This window comes from Aptenodytes patagonicus, chromosome 22 (assembly GCF_965638725.1).
Source record: "Aptenodytes patagonicus chromosome 22, bAptPat1.pri.cur, whole genome shotgun sequence".
NCBI lineage: Eukaryota > Metazoa > Chordata > Aves > Sphenisciformes > Spheniscidae > Aptenodytes > Aptenodytes patagonicus.
Genome location: NC_134970.1, coordinates 3058090 through 3077323, shown reverse-complemented (window position 1 = coordinate 3077323; position 19234 = coordinate 3058090). Strand labels below are relative to the sequence as shown.

Here is a 19234-nt window from a genome sequence, read left to right as displayed (position 1 = left end):
TACAGCTTTCCCCGCCAGCGCAGAGCTCTGCGCACGCATGACTCGGGGCATGGCCAGTACCCACACAGCAGCATCAGGTGCTCGAGCACTCAACAGCCTTTGAACCTGCAACTTCTAGAGCTGGAAGAGTCTCATGTTTTCATCTCAGAGTGACTCGCTTCTCCGGTGGCTGCTTCCCTGCAGCCTGGACCAGTGACAGTCTCCAGAGGTGGCTGGAGGAGGTTTCAAGTTCAGCCCTGGCTTGCAAAAGCCCCTCGGTGTTGACCCCAATTCAGGCCTGTAACGATCCAACCAAGGTTTATTCTTGCCGATAGCTCATGCTGCTTGAGATAGGAAGCTATTTTAAAGCAGCTCTAGCGATAAAATAAGAAAAATGAGGAAATCAACAAGAAGTTGAGTCAAATGACTCTACATAAAGCAAATTCTCATCCCCTACCAGCTATTTTAATCTCCTGTTAGCTTTCCGGTGGGAGGATTCAATTTGCATTTAAATAAAAAGCTCAAGCACAGGGCCAATCTAACATTAAGATGTTCATTACAAAGGCATTCACCTCTTAAGAAATTTTAAAAGACCCCATCAAACTGGATTTTAACAGGGGGGCTATTAGCAATCTGGCATTATTGGACACTTAGTATTTGTAAGTTATTTTTATTTACCAGACTGTTTACAGATGAGTCTAGGCAGCTCTGAATGAAGGTTTCCAGCAAGCTTGCAAGCTCCCTGCTTACAACCCAGGAGGTAAAAAAGAAACATCATGAAAGGTCTTCTCAAACCACTGCAGAAAGCTGTTTCATGGGGTAGGGAGGCATGGGGAAGGAAAGGAAGGGGAGGCCCCAGGAGGCAGCCGAGATCATCACCAGGCTGGTGAGATGAGCTGGTGCTCAAGCCACAGGGTTGGCAGCTCCTCTCCATCCCCACATTAAACCACGGGGCTCCCGTGCTGGGCTCAAAGCTGCCCAGCAATGGGCGACCTTTATGGACGACGGTGGTGAAGGGGCTGTGACAGATGGCAGCTGGCCCTTGCAATCGTATTACACAGCGGTTTCCATTTTAAAACTGGTGGTAAACTGTGGTTTACAAAACCCACTGAAACACAAGAGCAGGCTGGTGTTTCAAACCATTTGGGAGCTCCTGCTTTGTGGGCTGGGGTCCAAACAGGACCTTGGCTCAGGACACCGGGTTTGGTCCCAGGTGGGTTTTTGGTTGGTTGGTTTAGATTTTTTTTTTGTGGGGTTTTTTTTTTTTTTGGTCGTTTTTTTTTACATTGCTGTTTGATCTTGAGCCCTTCATCTCCTTCTCATTTTCCTTCCTGCTTTTTGTCTGCCCGTTTCACCTGTCGTTTCGTGGCTGCGGTTGGGCTCCCCATGCTGTGTGTGCAGCACCTGGTGAGTGGGGTTCTTGGGTCAGCCGGGGCCTCCGGCTGGTGGCAGAAACATGATGGATTGTGATAAAATAGGGAGTGGAGACGATGTGACACAGACCAGGGCCCTGGTAAAGCTCTGCCAGGAAGCCTTGATAATGCTCGTCCTCATAGTCCTACATAGCTGATGCTAATTACTTATTAAAACAAATACTCATTCATCTTCATAAGCATTTAATTCACCCAATTAAAAACAAAACAACAAAGTAAACCCAAGAGACCCCTTGATGACCTTTCACTTGCCAGTGTCATTTCTTAGATGAATGCAAGCAGCCTTACTCTCCCACGACGAACAGTCTGCACCACATCAACACCTGCAAAAGGCAAGAGAAATGAGAGATGAAGGCAGGGGAAGAGGGAGGCTTCAAATGGGATGAAAGCATGGAGGCAGGTACGGCAGCTTGGCCATAAAGCCCCAGGTGTTCCGTCCCTGACTGCCTGGTGGATGAGTCAGACCCGACAGGCTGGAAAATAACTGTGTCTTGGAAGGACAGAGCTTACGCAACGCGCTACAGAGACCCGAGCCCTCGTACAAAGGCAGGCGTTGGCTTCGCTCAGCAGATGCTTTTTGAACAGCGCAAATTGCACAGCGCTACGGCCCGGTGGCCAGCGAGCCCTTCCCACGGCGCAGGGCTTGCGCTGGGAACGAGGGAGGGAAGCAAACCCACCATTGCCAGGTAGGTAACAGCATAAGGAAAGCAGAGTTTACCCTCCTCCCGATGGCATCTTTTCCTGGCGGCGTCTTGCTTGCCGCGTCAGTAGACCTCTCGGGACACCTTGAAGAACTTGTGGGACAAGGCCGGCTCAGGGACACTCCAGATTTGTGCCTCGAAAAGGGAAAGAACTTTTCCAGGCTGCTTGGAAATGATAAAGGAGGTGTCACTGTTAAAGGGGGGAAAAAAAAAAAAAAATAGTCCTGAAAACCTGTAGCAGCTTCTTGCAATTCAACATCTGTTTCCATGGGAACAGCAGGAGAGTTGCAGGAATTTCTGCAAATTACACAAATAAGCCGAACAGTAACATTTTATTTTCCTCTTTCTTACCTGCATCGCTTCAGGTTGAGTCAGCTCAATCCAACGAGCACTCTTGACCAAACCGCTTCTCCTAAGTGTTTGGGAAAGGCGTGTTGAACTGCAGCAAGCAGGCCAGGAGGTAAGAAAATAGGGGAAAAAGCAGCAAAAAGCACCCCCAGAACCCCAGTAAAAGATTTCTCTTTTAGAAGAGATCAGGATCTCGTAGGTAAAGGGGAAAGACATGCAAGAGGACCAAGACCTGCCCCTGCATAGGTTGGTGCCAGCAGTGGCTGGAGCACACAGCCCCCCCAGCGCTGCTGGCCACGGGCGACCATGCTTTGGCACAAAGCAGGGGAGAGCAATGCAGGGAGAGTAGAGACAGCATTCGGTCCTCCCCTGTCATTTCTTCCAGAGATTTGGCAACCTGACAGTTAATTAACTAGTTAATTAATTAATTCTCCCTCCTGCAGGGCCCTGAGCTGGTTACAGTGCAGACAGTCACCTTAATATGTGGAGACAGGAGCCAAGAGCTTCAGGATCTCTCAGTCAGAATATTTAACCTAGGGGGAGAAGTCCACCAGCTGTGTCTGCCCATTTGACAAACACAGAGAGACATCATTTCAGGACAGACAGGCACTTTGAAAAGACAGTTGCTGGGGAAAAAAAAACCCACACGCACACACAGTAACATTCAAAATTAGCTACAGTTAGCAGAATTTCATCATCAGCATGAAAGAGCTTTAAGCTGTCTAACTAGTTAGGCTATGGATGCATCTGGCTTTGCATGTTTTTTTATAAAAACAAAACAAAGTCCATGTTTATATACAACTGGAAAAAAGCTGTTTGTTCCCAGGAAGAGGGTTTATGCAAGACATAGCAGGGCTGGGAACAGCGATCTCCACACAGTCACCAGAATAATAAACCACTGAAATAAAGCAGTGGTTTGCTGGTATCACAAGCTCCATCTCTTCTGTGTTCAGTAAGAGAGTGTGTTATAACGAGAGATCGCATCTGCCTTCCTGACCGGTCCAACAAGAGTCAATACATTCCAGTGCAGGGTACAGAGTGCCTTGGGATTTCCACAGACCACGTCTAGCTCTGAGAAAGAGCTGAATGCCTGAGCAAGAAAAGGGACTTTGAGCAGCGGTGTTTTGTTCTCTAGTCTTCAAAGGAAGCGAGGGTTAATCATTCATGGACCAGGCAGCGATAAGAGACAAGAGCAGACTGTGTAAAGAATGGATTTGAAAGGGGGATGTGGGTAAAAGACATCAGTGTATAATTCTCATTTTGTATAAAAGAAAGAATATTTTCATAGATTTTGGTGAATTAACTCCTAATCTGCCCCAAATGTTTTTCATTTAAACTGCAGAGAACATTGTTTTTCTTTCCTTTGGGTGTTAAATGTTGAAGCATTTTGTGCTTTAAAAAGAAAAAAAGACCAGTTTGAAAATGAAATGCTTTCAGAAGTGAAGATGCTTTGTTTCAAAGGTTGCCATAATGAAACACCTCCATCTCTCAGAACCTGTCTTCTGTTTTGCTGATCCCCAAAGCTAAGTTCATGGGCAAATGTATTAATCTGCAACAATATATTTTTGCCCAATTCTCCCTGGATTAAGAAATTCTATTCTTGGCTCCATCACATGAGACTTTTGTGACAAGTCACCGAAACCCTCTGTGTGTCCATCCACAGTAATTCATTTGCAGCTTGGCCGGACCGTGACTGCCTGGAAAGCACCTCTGACAAGCGGCTCCCTTATATGTTCCCCTGCTCCTTATAGATTGGCTGCAAAATTGCTTCTGCACCTGCGAGATCTCAAGCATGGCTGCATGTAGCTAGAGGCCAGTCAAGCCAAGGGAAGCGATGAGTGGATCCTGAGCTGCTCAGATCGCTGCAACAGCGGAGAAGAACCATCCCCAGGAAGAACAAGGCAAATGCAGAAGGAAGACGAGATCGTCTCACCCATCTAACCATCTTGTCTTCTGTAGCTTCCACTCGCCAGGCATCTCCCAGCCCTAGCTGCTGCCCATCCTGGGCTGTCTCTGGGAACACAGAGATGTGTTACAGCAAAGTTGATGATAATTGACCTCACTGCTACAGCACTTCTGCTATTCCCTATTTAGCATCCATTTTGCTGTCGTTACTCTCCCAGAGCTATTTCTGCCAAGCACAGAACCTTGCTGACAGGTCTCTGGTGGAGAAGGCTGCAGCACATAAAATTAGAGACATGGGGGAGACAGCTTCTGATAGCAACCTGCCAGCCATCCGCGGGGGCTCTGAGTGGCAGGGAAGGTGCGAGATGCCCCGGTGTGCCCGAGACGCGGGGCAGGGGTTAGCTGTTAAGCTGGAGGAGGTGGGCGGTAACGGGATGTCAGTTCATCAGTAATCCTATCCATGCTTTCAAGGGAACTTAGCAAAGCAGGGCTGGGGGCAAAGACTGAGAAGTGAGACAGTTCAGGCAAGAAGAGGAGAAACACTGCAGAACAGGAACCAGAACAAGTATTTTCTCTGCTGCTGTCTGAGAGGGGTGCCAGGTCCTATTCTCCTTTAGATCTAGAGACGCTGCATGTGGAGGGCACAAACCCCCACGAGTGATGTGCTCCTTCAATCAGACCCTACTGGAGTTTTCTTCTATGGGGAAGAATGGAAATACACGTGGGTTTTCTACCTCTTGGATAAAAAGGAAATTCCAGACCAAACCATTTAACTTAAATCCCTCCTTTAGGGTAAGATCTTCTAGCTCAGTTTTAAGTTATCATCATCATCATCTTTCCTCAGCAGATGATGCCACATGCAGATTTCATCCTAAATGCCAACAACTGGGACTGGGTTAAGACACACAGCAGTCCCCACCCCAATCCCACGGGGACACAAGCAACCTTTGCCAAGTTTAGCAGCCTCCTGCTGGAAGTTCCTACCAGCACGTGACCCATTAGCACGTCTTGCATCCATCGTAAGGACTCACAACCCTGTCAAACAGATTTAAGAGAAAAGCCTATCAGTGCTCTCAGGCACTACCATTTTATTAAACACAAACCTTTTATGGTTACACCTACTGTAACGTCTGAATTTCCAAGCGCTGACAGTTTCAGCGAGAGGCAGCAAGCCCGTTCCTACGACAGCCTAATGCAAGGTGGCTTCCGAGGAGGGGTGAAGCCTTCAGCAGCCCAGGAAACTGGCACCCTCTTTTTCTTCTCTAAATTCCCAGATATAGCAAGAGCTACCCGAGACTGCACAGAGCTGAGCTAGATTTGTTTGCCAAATCGATTGATCTCATACACCTCAGGCTCAACAGCAAACATCTGTGATCCCTGGCATTAGGCAGGGCCAGCATTGATGGTGATGTTTTGCTTCCATCCACTGGGGAAACCAGCGCAAACTGCAGACGCAGCAGGGCTGGGTGCTCTGTGAGGTCCATCATTGCAAATCTTATTGTGACCTCTTAAGTCACAGTATGCTCCAAGTGTAAAGTCATTTTACATAAAAAAAACCACCCAACGCAATTACCTAACATAATGCCTTGCCTCCACACGAGTTTTAGAACAGCTAATAACTGTTCGTTACCTCTGTCAAATTAAAGTGGGTCCAGACCTCACATTTGCCAACTAAAACTAGACAAAGTCTGTAACCTCCGGGGAGGCAGCACTGTCCGCTCCCATGTGCCTTCCCAATAGCAAATAGAGCCAAACCCAGTAGGAAGAGCTGCTCTAGTAAGAGATGCTGTAGAAAACATCTAGATGCAGCTAGAAGAGGGCAAGAGTCCTTTCAACATCTATTTTTCATTCCAAATGAATTAATGGATCTGTTTTCTAGATGGCAAAGTATGCTACCTGTGTAGGGTTTTACTCACAGAGAAACATCGCTGTATGTGGAAGCGTCCTGCTGTATCACATGGTGACCCATGACTTTATCACCAGCAGTCCCGGTGCAGTCCTCGATATCCCCTTTCACACACAGCAGGCAAGAACAGAGGAGCACTGCATCCTTGTTTTCTTACTTTGCATCTTAGATACCCCTGTTAGCCAAGAAAGCATTTAGTTATCATGTATGTTAAAGATAGTCCCCCAAAAAGTAGGTACTCCCTTTAGCTATAGTTTTCAGTGGCTGGGAGAGCAGCTAACTGGGAGCAGGGGTGCGAGGCGGGGGGGAACAGGGCACAACTTGCCTTCTCCCAGTGCAGACGATACCTACATGATGTTTATTTGCGTTGCTGATCAGTTCGATAAAGTGAACAAGCACAGTATGTGCCAAGCTCACTCCCCAGGGAAGGAGGATTGGTTCCTACTCCGTTCTGGCAAGATCGCTACGCAGCTTTACTCATTTCCACTGAGCTAGAGGAGTCTTGGCACAAACTGAACTTCTCTGGGGGTGGAGGAAGCTGTTCGTGTCTCCCCATTTTGAGTTGAGAGGAATGCATTTTTAATCCAAATCCAGTATTAATGAGACTTACAGCTCAGTACAACTTTCTTGAAGGTCAGGCAGTAACAGGGAGTTGGTACCACCACCTGAGGCTGGGAGGAAACTAGGGATAATTAACATTTTCAGCAAACCCAGCAAGCCTACCTCCTGTGCTACCCAAGCGCCAGAGTGGGAGGTTCTTTTCCAAGCATGGCTTAAGCTGCAGCACCTCATGTGCCCAGGAGCCTGGTCTAATTCTTCTTTTTTTTTTTAAGCTAAGTGATTAGGAACATTTGCCCTCTAAGCATTTGTATCAAAGAAAAGACCCAATAAAACAGCGTTGGGCAGTAACACGCTTGTTTCATATAACATGTCAGAACAGCACATGTCCTTCAACATGAGCGCACACACCCCTAGCATGTTGAACAGCAGGAGATTAATGTTTTTGTTATCCATTGCCAGGAGGATTTCAAAAATCCTCGTTCCTGGAGCCAATGCTTTGCCATCCTCAATTGAAAGGAGGGACCAGAATAACTCACTAAATTTGGGATAGAAAAACAAAAAGGGAAAACGATGTCATGTACCCCAAAGTGCCCTCCAGGTGAGATAGCTGATGCTGAGGAGGAAGAATTCCACCTCATTTCATACATGTTCAAATGAGAGGAATAAATAACAACTTTGTTTCCCATTAAGAACAAGGCTCTGTAGTTAGTTAGGAGGAATGGCATGACTTTACAGCCCTTCACCACCCTGAGTAACCAGATCAAAGCTACCACACGTCAGGCTGGATCATTCAAGACAAGGTTTTGCAGACGAAGTGCAAGATGGCTAGACAGAGAGGGGGCATATAAGCAGCAAAGAGCAAAGCCTTGAAGTGTGAAGTAGAACTGACAGGGTCTATCAGTTACTTAACAGGGAAGCGATGGCATTTACATAGCAATTTGAAGCAGCTAAAAATTATTTTCCTATGAATGCAACATCAAGTAAAAACATAGCACATTCCAGCTTTCATCGCACTTGCTAAACTGGAACATGAGCTTCACAAAGCAGGAAATATCTGAGAATAGAGAGCTAACACCACACCTTGGTGGAAAGCCAGCTACCTTAATTCCACTTACTTAGACAGTTACAGGAGTCAAACTCCTCTTTTTCATTTATTACCATTTATCCTACTTGGAAAAAAGAGGCAACCTCTTACCTCACATTAAAGCCACCACCAAGATTTGAGGTAAAGATTACAAAGTGCACACATCTTAAAGATGAAGCGAAATGTCTTAGAAGTTAACAAAACCATTCAGTATCTCACACCCCTAGTTTACTGTGTTATGACTTACACAGGGAGGATTTTCCTCCTAAACCAAACAAGTTTGCCTTCTTGGCAGAGTAGGCACAGACAACAAAAGAAAAATCATCACTTTAAATCAAATGCCTTCTGCAATTTTAGGGTGCTGCAGTGCTCTTCTTCAGATTACGTGCCAGGCTCAAAGTTCTGCATTTCTTCTGTGAAAAGATACTAAAAGGCTTCAGCTTGATCTTAACCCATAAGTCATTTAAATTTAAAGTGTCATGATTTGTGAGAACATTGCAGACAAAATTAGGTCCTCTTCGAATGAAGAGCGGCAGGCCAATAATGGGAGATGCTCACTTCCACCATTCCCCCCTTTTCAGTAACATTTATAGACTTGAAGGGGCGAGAACATTTTTTCCAGAAGTGGTTAAGATATAGTAACTCCTCCCTTGATCCCTCATGGTTTGTATTATGCTACAGCCATTACCTGTCTTGCCAGATCAGCAAGCAATTAGTTCCCTCAATTTGTATCTGGTGTTTCTCAAATGTAAGATAACCAGAGCTCAGAGAAGCCGTAAGTTCTCAACGATGCAGTAATCCCAGCCGCTGGCAGCTTAGGAAAAACCAAGGCATGTAGAACTCCAAACACCTCTGAGCAAATAAACACTGTAGCTGGGGCACAAAACACGCAAACTTGGCTTCAGCAAAGGAGAAACAGTATAGCAAGTCACTTCTTCAAGAATTAGGAACTACTGTATACTGTGAACACCAGGCAAAGACAAGTCACAGGCTGTTTTCACCCTCCTACTAGGCTTCTAATTCACCGCCTGAAGAGCTTGTTCACAAGTAGCAGGGAGAGAAAAGTGCATTCTTCAGTTTTGTAGTCACCGCTAAACACTGCTTATGTCATCAGGACAGTGCGTTTATTTTCTTCCCAGGATGAGGTTTGAGCAGACTGTTTGTATTAGCCTCCATTAATTACATGCATGAAGATCACAAACACAAAGATGACAAATATCACGATCCTCACAGGCGTGGGTATCAAACTTTGAGTGGTCTCTTCCTGTGCTACTTCTGCTCGGTTCTTCCCATTTTCCACCATCAACGTCTCTTTTTCCATTTCAGCTGTCTTCATGTTCTTCCGAGCTGGTGACTGCCTCCTCTCTTTCTTTGGCCTTTTCCTGCTGGATCTACGAGGGAAAATAAAAAGTTGTTTCAGGTAACCCGAATTCTCATCACTGACCTTAGAGCCAACATCTGTTATCTTTTAGACATAGAAACCTACCATTAAGTGAGAAAGGAATCTTGCCATTAGGGCAGAATAAAAAAAACAAACAAAACAAGAAAACCCACAAACCACAAAGCAAATCTTCCAGTTATAAAACAACAATCTTTTGAAATTAACCCAAGTACCACCTTTGTGCAACTGGCACAGAGGGGGTAACCCCGCACTGCTCCGCTCTCATACTGGACACCTCTTACACCTAAGGAAAGGTGTCTGGGATATGGCACACAAGGAATTAACAAGCATGGCGTTCCGGAACTCGCTTGCTATTTGCTGCCATAGAATTGATAGCAAAGTAGCACTAGAAGCACACTGTTCTGGTTGGCCTCTAGCTGAAGCAAGATCTACAGGTCAGGACCCCTTTTGATTCATGTATTCCCATGCAAGAAAAAAAAAACCACTTTCATGGTTTTCTAACAGCAGCAGGAGACAGTCTCCCAGGGTTCCCTCTTCTGTCCATGCAAAACTGAAGAATAGGAGCGTATTTTTACAAAGCTGCAAAAAGGAGCTCAAACCTGAAAGAGACTAAGGAGTCTGTGGAGACTACCCTGCTTTCAGTATCTAAGCAGTAAATTGTAAAAAGGCCACCCACACTTACAACCTACCTGAAGTTCATCCATTAAAGGAAGTGGCCCTCTTCCCCCTGACACCCCAGTCGTTAACACCTCACTTTAATGCACTCTTGAAACAGGTTTCTTGAAATGGTGTCCTGTCAGCCAGACAATGCCTTTATAAGAAACCAGTTTTTCTGAGCATCAAAAAGTGCTGTTACAACTCTGCACAACTGCACAAGCATCATTTTTGCTCAGATGCAGAGAAGGGCAGAAGTTGCTGAATGGCCTGGCAGATTCAGTAATGCAACGCAGTTTCTTTGCTGTTATAATCACGTGGCAGTGGGCTCACAGGAATTCCAGGTGAAACTCAAATGTTGCACTTAAGGCACTCTTCAACTTCAAAAAGTCTTTTTTATCTAGTTCCAGAAATTTCTCCGCTAAAGCTTTCTTTTTTAAACAAGAATTTCCACAAACCCTGTGCTTTCAAAGATGTTAATCTGCAAATAACCGTGAGGGAACTTCTCCAAAATGGGAAAACAAGCCAAAGGAAAGGTGGTTGATGACAAAAGACAGGTTAAAGTGCACGGTACCCGATTCCTCTGGGAGGCAAAGAGTCAGAAAAGCACGTTTCACCTTGGTCATCTTCGTCTGTTCCATCACTAGATGTTCCACTCACCTGATGAAAAAAGAAAGCATGGGGAGAGATTCAATGAGCTTAATGCATAACTTTTTATTTCTAACAAGCAAAGCTACCAAACAAGCTGCAGATTACTAGAGCAAGGCCACCTTAATTTCAAGGGGGAGGATGCTTCATCTTTTGAGGTCCTGGTGTTATCAGAACAAGACTAATGAGGAAGAGTAGAATCATAGAATCATTAAGGTTGGAAAAGACCTCTAAGATCATCGAGTCCAACCGTCAACCCAACACCCCCATGCCCACTAAACCATGTCCCTAAGCACCTCATCTACACGTCTTTTAAATACCTCCAGGGATGGGGACTCAACCACTTCCCTGGGCAGCCTGTTCCAATGTTTAAATGCACGTCAATGATCACAGGAGTCTAACAAGGATGGTGCCCAGACATAAGAAACACCATGTTACTTCTTGATGGGAAGCAATTCAGTGAATAGAAACTGCCTTGAAATTTCATTTAAAGTGGATTGTTCTTCTGCAGATAGCAAAAAAAAAAAAGTCTTCGGGAGTACTTAAAATCACCCAAAGATTAGGTCAAAATAAAGGCTGGTTGCCTGCAGTCTACTGCCTAACATGGATGCCTCTGGAATATTAATTGGTGTTCAGTATATCATTGTACTCTTGGCCACCATTTTCTCATCCTGCTGGAAAAAGAAATACTACTTTAAACTGATTTATTGCACAAGTCGGTGAATAATGCACAATAAACCGTATTTTGCCTCTGGACACATCATCTCATCACAGCAGCTCAACAAACTCATCTGCATGCAAGGAAAACAGTGCTATAGTCAACATCCCTGTTATATTAATGTTCCAAGGCCTCGCTCAGGACCGAAGTCCCATTGTGCTGGGTGCCACCAAGAGACAGAAATCTTGTGCCAAAGAGACTGATGGCCACACCCTGCAAAGATTTAGCCACCATCTTTAACATTATGCAACAGGGCCCGTTTCCAGGGCTGAAGCATGTAAGTGCTTGGGCAAAGAGATCCACTCAGAATCTCCTGTTTCAAGATGATCCATGGCTGAATTTTAAATGCCAAGTGGAATTTATCCTACATCAAAAAGTTCTCCTAAATATTCTCTTCAAAAGGGAATACCATCTTCTTTAAAGATAGCCATCTTCTAGGCTACATGCTATGCTGAGAAGGAAGTGGAATGCCTTGAGGGGAACATCTGGCTACCTTGCCAGAATTCCTCTGGTATGAGCAAGCTCATTTGTTCAGAGTTGACTCAGGATCTTTACACCGCACTGTGAAGTGCACATTAGATAAATTCAGATAAGATGGAAGATTTCTAAGCTTCAGACTAAGCGACCAAGGGATGCACTTCTGTACTGCTGTCTCAGTAAGTGAAATGAGATTCCATGACTCATATCATTTGGATGGGGCACTAGTCTGAGGGTTGTACCTTGGAAGTGTTTTGTGCCCAGAGGAAGCGCAGAGAGGTGACTATTGTAAGTTAACAATGCCATAATACCCTTTTCCTGCAAACAGCCTTGAGACTGCTGTGGGGACTGCTGCCAGGTGATCTGTCTTGTCCCTGCGCCTGGTCTATCGGCAGTTCATCCTCCGGCAATATTTGTTCTACCTGTTAATATTTCAAGACAGACTCATTAATGCAGCCTGTGGGCACGTAATTAGAGTCTCTCATCGTGAGTTACCAAAGTCCTGAATGCCGTACAACACAGACCGTGTTCTTGTTATTCATACTGATTTAAATTAGAAACTTCTTACCATTTTTCCACCTGTAACAAGTCTACACATACAGTTACAATGCATGTAACTAAAAGCCTGAAATAATTTACATTCCATAAGTGAGGAGCAAAGCAATCCTCAAGATAGCCTGTACTTTATCACTAATCATCTGATATGTACTCTATTCTTAATTAGCTATCCTTTATCTAATTATTTTATATTTTAAAATCTAGTATATGAGAGATGGCCCATCGTGAAGTGGCACCAATTTTCATTTCTGTTAGCCACTAGTTTCAGTTATTCTTATGAACATATCTAGTATGCATTGAAAGCTACTAGATCATCCAAATAGACGGAGTACAAGTAAGCCCAGTTTAATGTTCTGTTGCCACAAGTGGACCTGGCTTCCTTTAACAGTCATTGCTAGAAAGTCAGGATTAGGAGACAGCAAACCGTGATGGAAGTCCAATTTAAGTTCACTTCTAGATTCAGGGATTGCTAGATGCAAAAGCGTAACAGAATTAACATGTAAGAAGCACAGATACTTTCCTCTGCTATTATCTCAGCAAGACTGTAATCTGCATCAGGCAACAGAAGCTTCATACGATATCCAGACATTTCCAGGTGTGAAGACTATAAACAAAAGAGAAAGCAGCAAGATGGACTGAGGAAACACCAATGACTTTCACTGTGGTATTAAAGGCCAATATCTTTTTCAAAAGCATAACAAAAAGTACCTCTTCAGTGAAGCAGCTATAGAAGAACTGTGAGTTTAACAAATACTCACTCCTCTTACAAAACAAAGCTCATGAACATGGAAGGCAGGCCATAGAAGGACACTATAATTAACTGATTGGGAGGTAATTGCTGCATTTGTCATGAGCTAATACAAAGAACATCAGTTTATATCAACTTGCAATTTCCTTCATTTAGCTGTAGATACATAAAATATTCATGCATTAGCAGATTACTTACTTCAGTATAGCCAGAGGCACAGGCTGCTGTCACTTTGAAGTCTTTTGTTTCAAAGGTTACTCCAGTACTTCTGTCTGAATGAAGAGAAAGGGGGGAGGGAAGGGCCTTAAAATATGAGTGAATTAGCCTGAAATATCTACACCAGGTTGCATAATTTGATACTTTGAAGATGTCCTGAACTGTAGCTTTTTACAAATTGCATTGCTTAATTATCCTCTTGTGCATTCACTGGAGCACTCTTTGATTACAGATGTGGTTTGTGCGCATGTTGAAATGGCTTGCCATCGACCAAGCAGCATCCAGGCAGGCACCTACATAACATGGTTCCAGAAACACAGAGGGACCGCAAACAAAGGCAGCAGCAAGAAACAGAGCTGAGTATCGAAACACATTTGAGTCTCTAAGCTAAAGAGGTGGTTAAGAGCCCATTCATCTGTTGGGGATCACATACCAAAAACAAGTGAACAGTCACTTATACAGCCCCACAGCTCAACACAGTAGAACCAGTAAATAATCTTTTCCTTTAAATCATTTTCAATCACTATACAAAGGAGCTGTGTTTGAACCAGCTCTGCTTTTGTTATGACAGCTGCTATACTGTCAGATTAGTCCAATGCACAGCTGTTGGCTTAGTGTTTTTTCAAAACATGTCTAAACCCCTCAGGATTTTGGAACTTTTTTTTTTAAACAGCAACAGAAATCACCCTGCCAAGCTAATTGCTTAAACAAAGCTAGATATTAATTACAGTCTGTAGAATAAATGGGAAGTTTGGCTTCATCTTTGAAGGGAACTTCAAAGGACATAATAAAGAAAAGGTAGGGGCAGAACAGCTTTTAGTACTAAGGAACTCCCCAAAAGGCTTTTTGAGATTAAAACACAGAATGTTCTGCTTGAGTAAAAAGAGTAAAAACCCCTTTCAGCTCAGATTTTTCAGAATATTAAGACCTCTGAAATGGTCCCCTCACTTTGTTCTCTTTATTCCGCCTCCTTTATCTGTTCATCCAGAATACTTCTGCAGCAGGATTTGATTTTCTTTCCATACAACTCCCTGCCGTAGCCTTCATTTAGTTTATGCTTTCAGTGCTGAAGGTATTGCATTCAGATATGTCAGTCTACAAGAAGCATATACGTACAGATTAAGTACAGTCAAGTAATGCTACTTAACTAAAAGGTAGATTGCCTATGTTTATTTGACATATCATAAAAGGGAAAAGGCTTGTAAAATCCACAAATCAAAGATCAGCTTTGTTGGAGCTGTACGAATACAATAGGTTATTTTCTGCAATGCTCCTGCAGCACATTTCCATATATATTACACAGACTATGAATCATTTCTAGCACAGGAATATTGTGCATGACTGCATGCAACAGCTGCTCCTTCGTGCATTGGTCTCTTGTGACCTGATTTTTATTATAACATTTGCCATCCCGATTGGGGTGGGGGGGGCCCCCGATAAACTCCCAAGATCAGAGGCTGTTTGTTTTAAGGAGCAAAATCACCTAAAGCCACACCTCATTTTCTTAAAAGGACAGGGGCTTCAGATCTGCTCTTTAATGTGTTTCTAGATTGTTTTCTGGAAGAATAGTCTTTCCTCACTCTACGCCAGTAAGTAAAGCGATTGGGACAAGATAAAATGAAGCGACCTCTGTGACAGTCACATAGTCTTTGTTTCTATTTCTGTGAGCCACAGATAGGTACCTGTCTCACAGGACACAAAATCCAAGTCATAGGTATAGACAAACATCACCAGCAAATACTCAGATGAAAGGTGGTTTAGAAAGATGAGGTTTTATATAAACAGAGCCCCTTCAGCATCAGCACTCCCTTCATTAGAGCCTCACCAAATATTGGCAATTTTCCCGTTTAATTTCTCAACATCTCCTAATGAAAGTCGGAAGGAAGCCTCGGGAGCAGCCCAGGGAAGGCTGGCAGGCATGCCTGCACCACAGCAGTGAAGCTGTTCACTCCTTGGCACCAGTTCAGCGACCTCTATTTATCAGCCAACAAAATATGGGAGGAAAGAAGAAAGATGGGCACTGCCCCCCACAGATCACGGCGGGAACAGACCATGTAGATTCCAGGAGATCGTGTCGCAGGCCATGGTTTTACCTTCACATTTAATTTTCCTCTGGTAAGGCTAAAGAAAAATAAAAATCACATAACAGTACATTTGACTTCCACAAGAAGTTCTGTCCCACTGGTGTCATTCTTTCACAAAATATTTAGACCTTACCAACCTTAATCACATAATCACTCTCTAGAAAGACCACTTCAGCTCCAAGTGCTCACAAGTTTGCCCTGACCAGCGGGGAAAGTCCACCAGCACAGCTCCGCTCCAATGGCCCACACACCTCAGCTGTGCCACATCAGCTCACAGGTGGGGATGTTCATCCAAAATAAAAGGTTCCAGTATTTCAGAGGAAGCCACTTACCTCCTCACATGATCAGCTGGAGTCCCAATTGCTAAGTAAGGCAGTGACAGAGGGCACTGGAAGGGTGTCCTTTCCCTTACCCCGCTGTTTGGTGTTAGCGACTGCTCTGTGATGTCGTAACTTCCCATGGGAACCGGTAGTGAAGTCAATCAGAAAGAAATTTCACTTAGATGGAGAAAATCCTTCTCCTGGAAGAGCAAAAGTTGGAAGCGTCATCAGTATCATATGAGCTTAAATATAAAAGTTACATCTCATACAATTTAAACAAGTTTATCTGAGAAAAAGCTAACCCTCATCTTTTATGGGAGCCAAACTGGGAAGAGACAACCAATGATTTCTAGGAGAAGTCCGACATCATGTATCAATAGGCAAAAGCAACATAAATACTAATTTTTTTTCTGTTTGGGGTTTGTTGGTTTTTTTTTTTTTAATGATAAAGAGAAACACCATACCGTGAATGAGGGAGAGGTAAGCCTGTATGACACCACAAGGAATCTGGAACACGAGCCAGTTCCAGAGCCACAGCTACCGGGATCCCCTGCCTGGATGGCAAGGGCAGGGTGCAGCAGAGACACAGGGGAACACAAGAGAGCATCAAAAATAATTAAGAAACTAGAGGGATTGATTAAGGTGGCAAGGTGAAGGGAGGTGAGAATGTATAGTAGGAACAGTATGACTGTAACTAAATTATTTCAGACTGATTACACTATGAAAACAGTCTTTCCAAAAAAAGAACAAGAGACCCTATGCTTGAAACCTTTAAGGAAGACGACTGATTCCTGAAGATCACACAACAGGGAATATGTTTGCACCATCATACTCTCAGACGCTGTTAGCTGATGGAATAAAAATCACAGCAATGCTGCATACCTATTCAATTTAAAACATTAAAGAGACAGGAAATAGAGCGTGGAAAGCCATTTTGAAGCACTGATATTCCCTCAGCTGTGCAGTACCCAAGCTTGCTGGAGCTACCTCGTATTAGAACAGTTTTAAGTGAGGAAATCCTAGGAAGAGGTACTTTCTGCAGAATTCATTACAGGTCCTTTTACCCTGAAACAGACAGATGTAATTTCTAAACAGGAAAAAAATAATTTACTAAGCACCTGGCATTACAAAGTACATGCACAGAGAAGCCTTTTAATTGCAACTACATTTTTAAATACTGAGTAGATACTCAGTAACTTTCATTTTCCATTGTGTTAAGTCATCCTGTTCTGTCAGCATTGAACACTTCAGTGAAGACCTCAGCCAGAGGCACAGCAGCTCCAGAAAGTTCCTTGTTTCACAAACACGTGTGTGAAATACACAAACAAGACCCAGGTGTTTCAGTATCACATTTGGTATTTAGATCAAGACAGATGTTAACCACGAAGCCATGAACGGTATCTTCCTCATGAAATTATCATTAAACAATTGTCATCTTTTGAAAAAAAACAGTTGTTCCATCAAAGGAAAAACAACATTTAACAGCAACCTGAGGAGCTTTTCAGCAAAAAAAGAGGCTTAAATATTAAATAGTAACAGAACACTGAGAAGAGAGAAGACAAATACTCAAGTTCTAGGAGTTATCCTTTTAAGGGGTTCCAAGTCATTTACTTTAAGCTCATTCATCCCTTCCAGTTAAATCCCAAACCAATTACACACACATTTTAATTAGTAGCCACATAGCAAACACGTGCAACATATTTATTCAAACTTCCAGAATGAGGTTGAAACATATCCTGCTGTCACCTTATGAATGGCTTTAATATCACACATTTCAGGGAGCACATCGCTGTGGATATATGCTTCCAGATATGAGGTTATTTTTTGCCCAGCCATTTTTCCTTAATTAAAATTCTATCAGTGAAGACAGCACAGGGCAATAAAGACTCAATTTCCATTTCTTTTAGTCTGGTGCTATTTTTCAACAGAAAGGTAATCTTTGTGGCAACAGAAGCTCAACGCATCATTCCTATGTGCTATTGTAAAGCAATGAAGTTCAGAAGAAAAGCTAGTCAAGACAGAAGCCATTTAATGGAAAGTGGTCAAGACTATAGAAACTCAGGTGTACACAAGCCATCATCTGCTGAACAGGTTAAAGCCGTTAGTTAATGACCACTTAGAAGCTTTATCCATCCTGCAGATTATACTTTGCCTTTATTGTTCCTTCCAAATGTAAAATAGTTTAAAACAACAAAGTGCATGTCTGCTTCAGAGCTAGAGCTACTTCTACCATCACAAAGGCTGGAAGAGAGTTACGTACGGAGCACTGTGTTATATTTAATTCTGAAAAGCATCTAATTCAGCTACTGCTGGGGTTTCTTAGAAGAAAGGCACCACTTACTTCTCATAGCATCACAGGAGACAGGCATCGTCACCCAGGATCATTCAAAAGCTGTGCTCCAGTCACTGCTGGTTCAGTTTTGTTTATCCTCTCAAAGCCTGTTGCCAAAGTTCCCGCCGGGTCTGTACTACACAAGCACCTGAAGACAAAAACATTCCTAAAATATTACTTATGTCGGCGAGAGGATCGCAGCTGACGCCGTCTCTCCGGATCGCTACTCACCCACGCACACGGTACGTCCCCCGGGACCGAATACCGCTCACGTTTCCCGAGCGCTTTGAGGTCCGATCTGTGTCGGATGAGCCTATTGAGAAGACTGGGTACTTCCCAGGGGTATCAGAGCGGTTGAATTCTACCAACTCGGAAAGATTATTTCCATTTAAAATTGTTTTCCTGCGCTGTCCTCGAGAGCAGTGCCTGCGGTTGGGGGGGGGGAAAGTCATAGCGAAATAGCTCCATCATCCAAAGTTTCTTCATTTATGCCCCTAACAGCAGCACTTAAGTCACTGTTCTCCCCCAGGACCTGGAGTTACTTTACGTCCCTCATCTCTTCGCTACGGTTTACAGAGAGGACACGCTTTTGAAGCCACCCAAAGGGGCAAAGCCGCGGCCGGGCCGGCACGCCGCCTCCCTCGCGGCCCGCTCGACCTCCCCTCAGGCTGGGGCGGGAGGGACGCGGCGGGAATCCCGCCGCCACGGCGCCTCCGAACCTTCCAGAATCCGCACCGCTCCCTCTCCCAGCGCTCCTCGTCCCTCTCCCGCCCCGGCTGGAGCAACCCGCTGTTTTAATCGGGGTGAAGCGCAACTGTATTTCGGTTCCGTTAATTCGGGAGGGGGGGGAGGGTCTGCCAGGCCCCTCCGCCGGGCTGCAGCGCCCTGGGAGGTCAAGGGCACTGGGGCACCGGGGCACCTCACGCCCACCCAGAGCAAGAATTAAGAGCCGTGGAGGGACCGCCGGAGCTCTGCCCTCAACCCCGCGCCCCTGGCTCCACCAGCCCGACACCCCGCAGCTTCCCGGGCCGGTGCCCCCGGGGAAGCCCGAGGCAGGCCCCGCAAAAAGGGAACCCCGCAGGGAGCCGTGACCCCGACGTGATTCGAACACGCAGCCTTCTGATCTGGAGTCAGACGCGCTACCGTTGCGCCACGAGGTC

At 44.5% G+C, this 19234-nt stretch overlaps 1 long non-coding RNA gene and 1 other non-coding gene across 2 annotated transcripts; both read right to left on the bottom strand.

The window, feature by feature from the left end:
• Nucleotides 1-1584: 1584 nt before the first annotated feature.
• Nucleotides 1585-2805, bottom strand: LOC143170091 (uncharacterized). The gene is made up of 3 exons (XR_012997004.1): nucleotides 2465-2805; nucleotides 2131-2303; nucleotides 1585-1735 (listed from the first exon to the last, which is right to left on the bottom strand). It is a non-coding gene; the product is annotated as an uncharacterized LOC143170091 (long non-coding RNA).
• Nucleotides 2806-19162: 16357 nt separating this feature from the next.
• Nucleotides 19163-19234, bottom strand: TRNAW-CCA (transfer RNA tryptophan (anticodon CCA)). The gene has a single exon. It is a non-coding gene; the product is annotated as a tRNA-Trp (tRNA).